We start from the raw sequence: 9,712 nt of genomic DNA on the forward strand, positions 1-9,712 counted from the left end.
CCCTCAGCGGGAGCGCCACCGCACTCCCAAGCGGCGCACTGTAGCAGTGCGCCACCGGGCCGGCCCTCCCCTATTAACTTTTAAGTTAGATATTCTTATATATTTATCGTGAGAGAGATCACAGTATGTATCCTTGACTAATTATGGTATACCTTGAATTAGTACTTTTACCACTTATGAACAATACAGGAATCTAATAACAGTTTCTCTTTTAGCCCTTTCTTTGTTTTTTGTTACTGTTATCATGTATTATACTCCTATATATGTTATGGAATACATAAGACAATATTAATATTACTATTTATGGAGTCAATAGTCCTTTATATTTTCCCATATTTACCCTTTTTGGTGCTCCTTGGTGCTTCTGGCAGTTCTACAACATTTTACTTCAATTTCAAGAAATTCCTATGTTATTTCATTGAGTACATGTTTGATGGCACTGAATTCTCTTGATTTTTGTTTGTCTGAAAATGATTTGATTTTGCCTTCATTTCTAAAGGATATTTTCACTAGATATAAAATTCTATGTTGTCAGGTTTTTGTTTTTGTTTTTGTTTAGCATTCTAAAGATGCTCTTCCATTATTTCATAGCTTCCATAGTTTTGTTGAAAAATCAGCTGTCAGTCTAATTGTAGCTTCATAAAGATGTGTTTTTTACTTTAACTGCTTTTAAGATTTTCTCTTTGAATTTGGTTTTCAGTAGTCTGGATATAATGTTAATGAATGTAAATTTCTTTAAATTTATTCTGACTGGGATTTGCCACACTTCTTGAATCTGTGGTTTAATGTATTTTATTCTCAGACATCACTTCAAATATAGCTTCTTCCCTATTCTCTATATCTTTTCCATTTGGGACTCCAATTTTACATTGGTGAGACCCTTTGCTGTGTCCCACAAGTCTCTTAAGGCAAGTTCTGGTACTTTTCTTTCTCTCCTCTTTTTTTTTTTTGGTCCTTTTTGAGACCGGCTGCGCCATGCTCAGCCAGTGAGCACACTGGCCATCCCTATATAGGATCCGAACCTGCGGTGGGAGCGCTGCTGCACTCCCAGCGCCGCACTCTCCCGAGTGCACCACGGGCTCGGCCCTCTCCTTTTTTTTTTTTATCACTGAGCTTCAATTGAAATATTTTTCAACTGACCTTTTCTCACATTTATTATTTCTGTCTTTTGCTATGTTCAGTCTTTTGTTAAATTCCTTCCACAAATTCTTAATTTTAGTCATTGTATTTTTCGGTCCAAGAATATGCATGTTTCTTTTTATAAACTGTAATCTATAAATTCAATTCTATCTTGAAATTCTTCATTTTTTTCACTCACTTTGTCCATCTTTTTCTCCATTTACTTTTGCATAGTATTATAGTTATTTTAAATTCTATGTCTGTTAATTTGAATATGTGGATTATCTGTTGGTTTACATCTATTGTCTATTTATATTTTTGTTTGTTATTGGTCTTGTCTCTTTGAAAATTTATTTACTTTTTATTAAATTCCAAGCATTGTATCTAAAATAACTGTAGAATCCCTAGATGATATTATTTCCCACCAGAGAGGGCTTGTTTTCCTATGTGAAGTATATAGGATGAGGAGTTAATCACTTTAATCCAGTTAGGAAAATTGAGTTATATCAGGGTTGGGTTGCAGTATTAAAAAGTATCAATTCACTTCTGGTTAATCCCTATATCTTGGGTATTCCCCAACCTGATTTATAGTATTTCATTGCTCTCTCTCAAATGAAAGCATTAAATTAAAATTGTTTTATGTGTTGCGGACTCCAAGTTGGCACTCAATGAATGCCCCTTCCTCCCTATCCAGGTTATGAAGAGTTTGAAGAGAAATGATGGATGCCAAAATATTATCTTCATTAGTGATAGAGGCCCTGCTAGAGAACAAGGCTTTTGGCTTAACAGGTTAGCTCGTCAGTATTAAATCTTAGATTAGGCAGACTTTCTTAGCTAGTACCAGGTTATCCTGGATGGTATCAAATCTTCCTAGATGGGACTACTGTCTAGACATAGGGCACAACAGAGAATGTTTGGTTCTTGCAAGCAACTTCCTCCCAAGAAGTACGGAAGAGCTGAACTGAGCATGCTCAGTTACCTTCTTAAATTTATCAATCAAATTAATGGCTTTGCCTCTGTAATGTTAGAGGAAAAAAATCTCTTATTGTGAAAAATAGGAGGAGAGAAAAGGTATTCCCTCTCTAACAACATGCACTGGACTGCATATTAGTCCATTTTCTGTTGCTTATAACAGAACACCTGAAACCAGGTGATTTATTCAGAAACAAAATTTATTTCTTACAGTTTGGGAGACTGGATAGTCCAAGATCCAGGGAGCACATCCTGATGAGGGCTTTCTTCTGGGTGGAAACTCTTTACACAGTCCTGTGGTGATGCAGGGTATAACGTAAGGAGGGCTAGATGAGAGTGATTGTTAATGTGCTCACTTGCTCTCCTTACAAAGCCACCAGCCCACACCCATTGTAACCCATTAAACCATTAATCCATTACTCCATGAATGAAAAAATCCATTCGTAAAAGCATAATCCTCATGATCCAATCACCTCTTAAAGGCCCCATGTTTCAGCACTGCCACTTGCTTACTTGCTTGGGCAATCAAGCTTCCACTTGAATTTTGGAGAAGACAAACATTCAACCCATATCACTGTGTTCTTGGTGATGCCAAAACACCGTTTCAGCACTGCCACTTGCTTACTTGCTTGGGCAATCAAGCTTCCACATGAATTTTGGAGAAGACAAACATTCAACCCATATCACTGTGTTCTTGGTGATGCCAAAACACTAAGGCAGAATCACCATCCTCACTTGAGTAATAGTCCCTTTTATGCATTCATTCCCTATCCAAGGGTTATAGAATGCTTGAGAATTTGTCATCTAGAAGTTATCTTATTGCCAATTCTCCATACGTTCTTACTTCAAGGGTTGAAGTAACTATGATCTATGAGGTAAATCTGACTGACCCCCTTTTTTTGCAAAGAAAGTTTTTTTGGAACACAGCCACATCCACTTGTTTACATATTGCTTATGACCATTTTCACACCCCAATAGCAGAGCTGAATACTTGGGACAGAGAATGTAAGGCCCTCAAAGCTTAAAATAATTACTACCTGGTCCTTCACAGATATAGTTTGTCAACTCCTATATTAAACAACAGTTGGTTTTGTACCAACCTTTTTTCTTTCTTTCTGAGGTTTATTTAAAGAAAGAAGGTATAACTGGATAAAAGACCGGCTACATTCTGCTCTCTATATAAAACAAATGCCAACACCTGAGAATCTCTGAATATTTTTTTATTTTTAATTTTAATTTTTTTTTAAAATATTTATTAAGGTTGTTTCTTTCTGCCTTTTAAACAATATAAGCCCCAATCAGAAAAGCCAAGGTGTAGTGTGGACCTGGAAGTTAGAAAGAAACAGATTTCCAAGATCAGTATCAGCCTCAGTTTCCTGTAAGCACAAAGTCAAGCAAGGTTAACATCAGTTCTCCATAGCAGCTAGCAGCTGACTGACCTCAAGCAACAAGATGACCTTGAATTTCTTGTTTCTAATGCTTGGCAGTCTCACTTTGGGCAGTTGGGATAGGTGTTTATAAACACCTTAAGGATGTCTTTTCAATTTGGCCAGTGACAACTTCTAGACTATTTGGCAATCACTTTGACTCATTCAGCTCACTTATTCTTGAACCCATTGCCAGGTAACACTTAAGCAGCAACTGCTATGCTAGTTCAAATGTGCTATTTCCCCTTCGGTAAATACGAGCTGCTGTTGTTTGTTGTGGATTTGGAAATGGATTGGCCTCCTCAAATGTCTGCTTACCCAACATATGTACACCAGATTGAACATGAGAATGCTAAGAAAATGAGTTAATGCTTTTATATGTTGGAGTACCCACATTTTATTTTTAAATTTTCCATTGTTGTGCATATAGAAAATGTCAGCATGTATGAAGCAATCCCACAAACCTTGGGTGAGTAGAGGCACAGTCTCATGGGACTTTTGGACTCATGGCAGTGGTGATAATGATGACGTTGACAGAGGCAGACTGAATTATCATTCAATATACTTATTGCTTCTCTTGTGGGGTTCATCCCCATGTGGACACTCCCTATTGGAGGATTTTCTTTCCCCATTAACATCAGACTTGCTTCAGCCAAAGGAATGTGTGTCACATACAAGCAGAAGTTTTAAGAGCCATCACATGCTCTCTTCCCTAAATCATGAGACTGGCATGTCTCAGATAGAGGCTTCCCTTTCTGGCAAGGTCATGGAATAAAAAAACATGTGGCACAGAGCCTTAGCTGGCCTGTGCGAGACCTGTATTATGAAGGAGAAAGAACACTTAGTGTGGTTTAAAATTGCTGAGATTTGGGGGTGGTCTGTTCCTACAGTGTAACTCGGTAAAAGTCAACTAATATGATGATAACGTGAATTTTTGGTGATTTGTCTGTGGTGCTCAGAGTACTGGAGCATAATATATTCCTCCAGCCAAAAATAATGCAATAAAACAAGCAAAAATAAGCAATGTAAGGGAGAAGGTAAGTTATATATTTTAACTTACCTAGTGTTATCTAATCAATCAATAGTTAGAATGAGATCTATAGACAAATCTATCCTCAAAACTCACCAAAATTTTCTAAAATAAACATTAAAGACCATATTAGTAATATTCTTAACTCTCTCCTGAGGTCATTAAGATAAAACCTATGATAATATAGTTCCAAAATATTCCCAAATTTTGCTTTTCACAATTGATATTGGTGATATGACAATCGATATTACCAGTTGCTATTACTGGGAATAGAATGAGAATTTTAAACTCCCAGGTATAATACATCTAAATGTATAAAATTTAGATAAATGTTGCAAATGCAAAGGAAATACCAACATATTTATTAAATAAATATATACACAATTTATACAGCAAAAAGTGCACAGCACCAAAGTAATGTGACTTGCAGCAATGATAAAACAACAAATTACTGAAATCCACAATATAGACATAATGTGAAAAAAGTCCAATACAAAAGAGTAAAAGAGTACAGAAGATATGGGCCGAGCCTGTGGCGCACTCGGGAGAGTGCAGTGCTGGGAGCGCAGCGACACTCCCACCGTGGGTTCGGATCCTATATAGGATCGGCCGGTGCGCTCACTGGCTGAGCGCGGTGTGGGCAACACCACACCAAGGGTTGCGATCCCCTTACCAGTCACGAAAAAGACAAAAAAAAAAGATATAATTCCATTCATGTGAAGCTCAAAAACAGCAAAAATCTACCATGATAGAAAGTGGAACAGTGTGGTTACTCGTGGGGTGGAACTGGTTGGGAGAGGCCAGAAGGGAGCCTTCCTGAGTGCTGAAAATACTCCGTGTGCAGATCTGAGTGGTGGTAAAACAGGTCTGTACAGATGTGAAAATTCACTGACACTCCCACCGTGGGTTTGGATCCTATATAGGATCGGCCGGTGCGCTCACTGGCTGAGCGCGGTGTGGGCAACACCACACCAAGGGTTGCGATCCCCTTACCAGTCACGAAAAAGACAAAAAAAAAAGATATAATTCCATTCATGTGAAGCTCAAAAACAGCAAAAATCTACCATGATAGAAAGTGGAACAGTGTGGTTACTCGTGGGGTGGAACTGGTTGGGAGAGGCCAGAAGGGAGCCTTCCTGAGTGCTGAAAATACTCCGTGTGCAGATCTGAGTGGTGGTAAAACAGGTCTGTACAGATGTGAAAATTCACCAAGATAGTCATTTGAGATTTGTAAGCACTGAGTATGTAAGTTACTCCTCGATTTAATAAAAGAAAATTAAGGTAACCTGTACTGTGGACTGAATGTTTGTGTTCTCCCAAAATTCATTTGTTGAAATCCTAACCTCCAATGTGATGGTATTAGGAGATAGAGCCTTTGGGAAGTGATTAGACCGGGAGGGTGGAGCCCTCCAAGAAAGGATTGGTGCCCTTATAAAAAGACAAGAGAGAGCTTACTTCCTCCTCTCTCTCTGCTCTCTGCCATGTGAGGATACAACTAGAAGACAGCCATCCACACACTAGGAAGAGAGCCCTTACCAGACACTGGATCTGCTGGAACCTTGATTGTGGACTCCCTAGCCTTCGGAACTGTACAAAATAAATTTCTGTTGTTTATGCCACCCAGTCTATGGTATTTTTGTTATAGCAGCCAGAACTGGCTAAAACATCCTGCTTTCTAATTTATTAATTAAAATTTGCCAGTATAAGTACAGGGTATTTTGTAAATGTTGACTGAAAAATTTATTGCCCATTTCTAAACCATTTAAAATAAGTATTTAAGCTCAATGGGCTCTGCAACAAATTGGCACTCAATAGCGAAGCCAAACAGTCAATGGCATTAACTTGGTAGGGCATGGGAAAGCTCAAACTGACAAATAAGAAGTAACCTTCATACATTTTAAAATTTGCATGCTTTTTTCTTCTCCCCAAAGGGATGTTGTGGTAGAAATGGTAAAATTCAGATTCTTTGATCAATGACTGTATTTGGTTCCTTCATATTAGGAACCACAATTAGAATACAGAGTGATTCATTGAGATTAAGAACTATCAGAAAATGCTATTTATGTGTTTAAGTCATGTATATTAGAAAAATGTTTAGATACTTAATGAAGTCTGTTTGAAGTCTTATAATGAATAAGGTGTGGTACTACCTTGAGCAAAGGCTAAAAAAGAGTATGTGACAGCTGCCCTGTCCTGAATGAATTTACAGTATAATTAGGATTTACCAAAATACTGTGCTTAAAGCATGATGATAAATGATACAGACTGTAAGCTGAATGAATATTAATGCTAATACATATCACAGAAATACATACCAGACCAGAGGCGACTGGGAAAGTTTTTACAGAAGATTTAGGATTTGAACTTGACTTTGAAAAATTGGATTTCTCAAATCCATCCAATTCTCCTTCTACTGCCAATACTCCAATTCAAGTTGCCATGTTTTTCCTTTTCACTTCAATTACTAGTATCAATTATCTCCACCCTTTTCCTTTTTAAAATACTTTTTGGGGAATGCTGTGGTCTGAATGTTTGTATACCCCAAAATTCATATGTGAAAACCTAATCACCAATGTGATGGGGCCTTTTGGAGGTAATCGGGTCAGGAGAGTGGAGCTCTCTTGAGTGGGATTAGTGTCCTCATGAAAAGTTATGACAGAGCTTGCTTCCTCTCTGTCCTCTGCCACATGAAGATATAGGCTGAAGGGAACTGCCTTGCTCTGCCACCCTGTGAGGATGCAGCAAGAGGTGCCATTTGCAAACCAGGAAGTGGCCTGACCAGACACCGAATCTACCAGCACCCTGATCATGGACTTCCCAGTCTCCAAACTGTGAGAAATAAATCTCTGCTGTTTGTAAGCCACTTAGTCTATGGTATTTTGTTATAGCTGCCCAAATGGACTAAGACAGGGAGCATACCGGCAATACAGATACATTAAACAAATTTTGAGATGGTCCACAGATGAATGATGAGTGAAATCTTCCTCTCACCCTTGCACCTTATCTACCCAGATCCTCTCCCCAGAGGCAGCCACTCTTACTGGTTTCTAATGACACCTTCAAGATGTAGTTTATGGAAATGAAAGTAATTGCATATACGTTTTTTCTTCTATTTTTTCATGCAAATGTAGCATGTTCTACAGATTTTTTCTTCACTTGCTTTTCATTTAATATAGCTTGGAAATCTTCACATATTGATAGATAGGTATATGTGAGCTTACCTTAAATTGTAGTTAAATGTGTGGCATTGTATATATAATCAGAACCTAATTTAGAGAGTTTCCAATCTGCTGCTGCTATAAATGGTATTGCAATGGATATAGTTGTTCATGAAACTTTACACACATGTGACTCTATTTATGGTGTTTTGACATTTTCAAATCATATGTTGTACATTGTGTCTATCTTTTCTTTTGTGGTTTTGGGGTTTTGTGGCATATGTAGAAAGGCCTTCTCTACTCAAAACTTTGACTTTTTTGAAGACAGGAGTCTAGTTGTCTTATAGAATGGCTCACGTGCTAGATGCATCCTCATGATTAGTTTCAGGCTCCTATTGCAACTGTTCCTATGTGGATATATCACTTTAATAAACAAAATTAAATTGAAAAAATGAACATGGTATTTGTTTACATTTACTAAAAAGAAGACTTCTCTCTCAGGTCGTCTTGGGCTGGAGTGTGACGCCTTCCTGTGTTAATTGGGTTGGCATGTGGCTTACTAACTTCCTCCCTGATACAAGTCAGTCCAGGAAGCTAGTTAAACACCTTTTCTCAGACAGTCATACATTTTCACAGCTTTTCATTTTAAATTTGTTCTCAGTGGGGATATTTTTCCCTCATCTACCCAAGAATTCCTGTTAATTGAAAATTTTTGTGCCACCTATCCCCACCACAAAAGGAAGTTGTTCCTGCATAAATCTCTAGGTAGCGGAATTAAATTTGACTCTCCTGCGTGATAAGCAAGCTTCAGCGAGAGAGCACTGCCGACACCTGAGTTTTCTGTGTCGATCGCTATTGATACTTCGGATGACCTTGAGCATGCTTTCGACCTCTTCAGGCTCCAGTGTTCTTATCTATGGAAAGAAGGGGCTAGAACAAGTTGATAAGGAAAGGGAACTCTCAGACCATGATTCTGAAGAGAGGAGAATGGAAAGTTTGAGTTCAAGGGCAGATGGTCACATGCATGCTGAGTGGATGTCCTTTACCTTCTTACCAGTGAGACAAGGTCGCCTCCTGTACAAAACAAGTCAATCCTTGGCTGTGACAGGGAGACGAAGAGGTGGGATGGGGGATGGTGAGAAGAAGAACAAATAAGGGACAGTGGGACCAACACCGGTGGTGAGATTGACGACAGAAAGTTCTTCCTTCCATGGCAACACATGGCAGCAGTAAGCTATGCAGCATGAAAATCACCTGAGGAACAGTGCTAATATAAAAGCAAAAGAAATTTCAAAGCATTCCTATAACACGGTAGCACTCAACAAAGGCTTCATAAATTTCACTGAAACTCCAGTTTCAAGACTACTGGTGGTAATTGCTGGTGTTATTTCTTTAAAGTTACACCAAACATTTTATAAATCTTCTTTCAAACCCTGATAGAAAGAAAGGAGAAGAGACGGAAAAAGCCCTGGCTTAGGTGACAGGTGGCCTATGTCTCCCCACCCACGATGCAGTTGAATGGTTCGTCAACTTCAGGCACCTCTAAGCCTCCGTTTTTTCATCTACAAAAAGGATGGGGATGGGGGCAATAGATTGGGTTATCTCTAAAATTTTTTACTGCTCAAAGATCTCAAGGAGCCAGTTCCTGAAACTTTGGGAGAAGCAAGAGACAATATTTTTTGCATCATTTGTACTATTGTTATATCAAATAATTTATCAGATATCTATTTAATGGTGTTTCTCCATCTTTCTTTACTTGCAGGGTCTACTCTGTAATTGCTTTTCCTCTTTTAAATGGGTATTAAGAAAACATCCAATTTTTTCTTTTTTTATTTTATTTTATTTTATTTTTCATTAAATTTTTATTTTGTCAATATACAATGTATATGATTATTATGACCCATCACCGACACCTCCCTCCCTCCTCCCTCTATCCCCTCCCCCACAAGAATATCCTTTCCATTTGCTTGTTGTAACAACTTCAAAAAGGTATAGTTGTTATATCT

The sequence above is a fragment of the Galeopterus variegatus genome, unplaced genomic scaffold (assembly GCF_000696425.1).
Source record: "Galeopterus variegatus unplaced genomic scaffold, G_variegatus-3.0.2 Scaffold475, whole genome shotgun sequence".
Classification (NCBI taxonomy): Eukaryota; Metazoa; Chordata; class Mammalia; order Dermoptera; family Cynocephalidae; genus Galeopterus; species Galeopterus variegatus.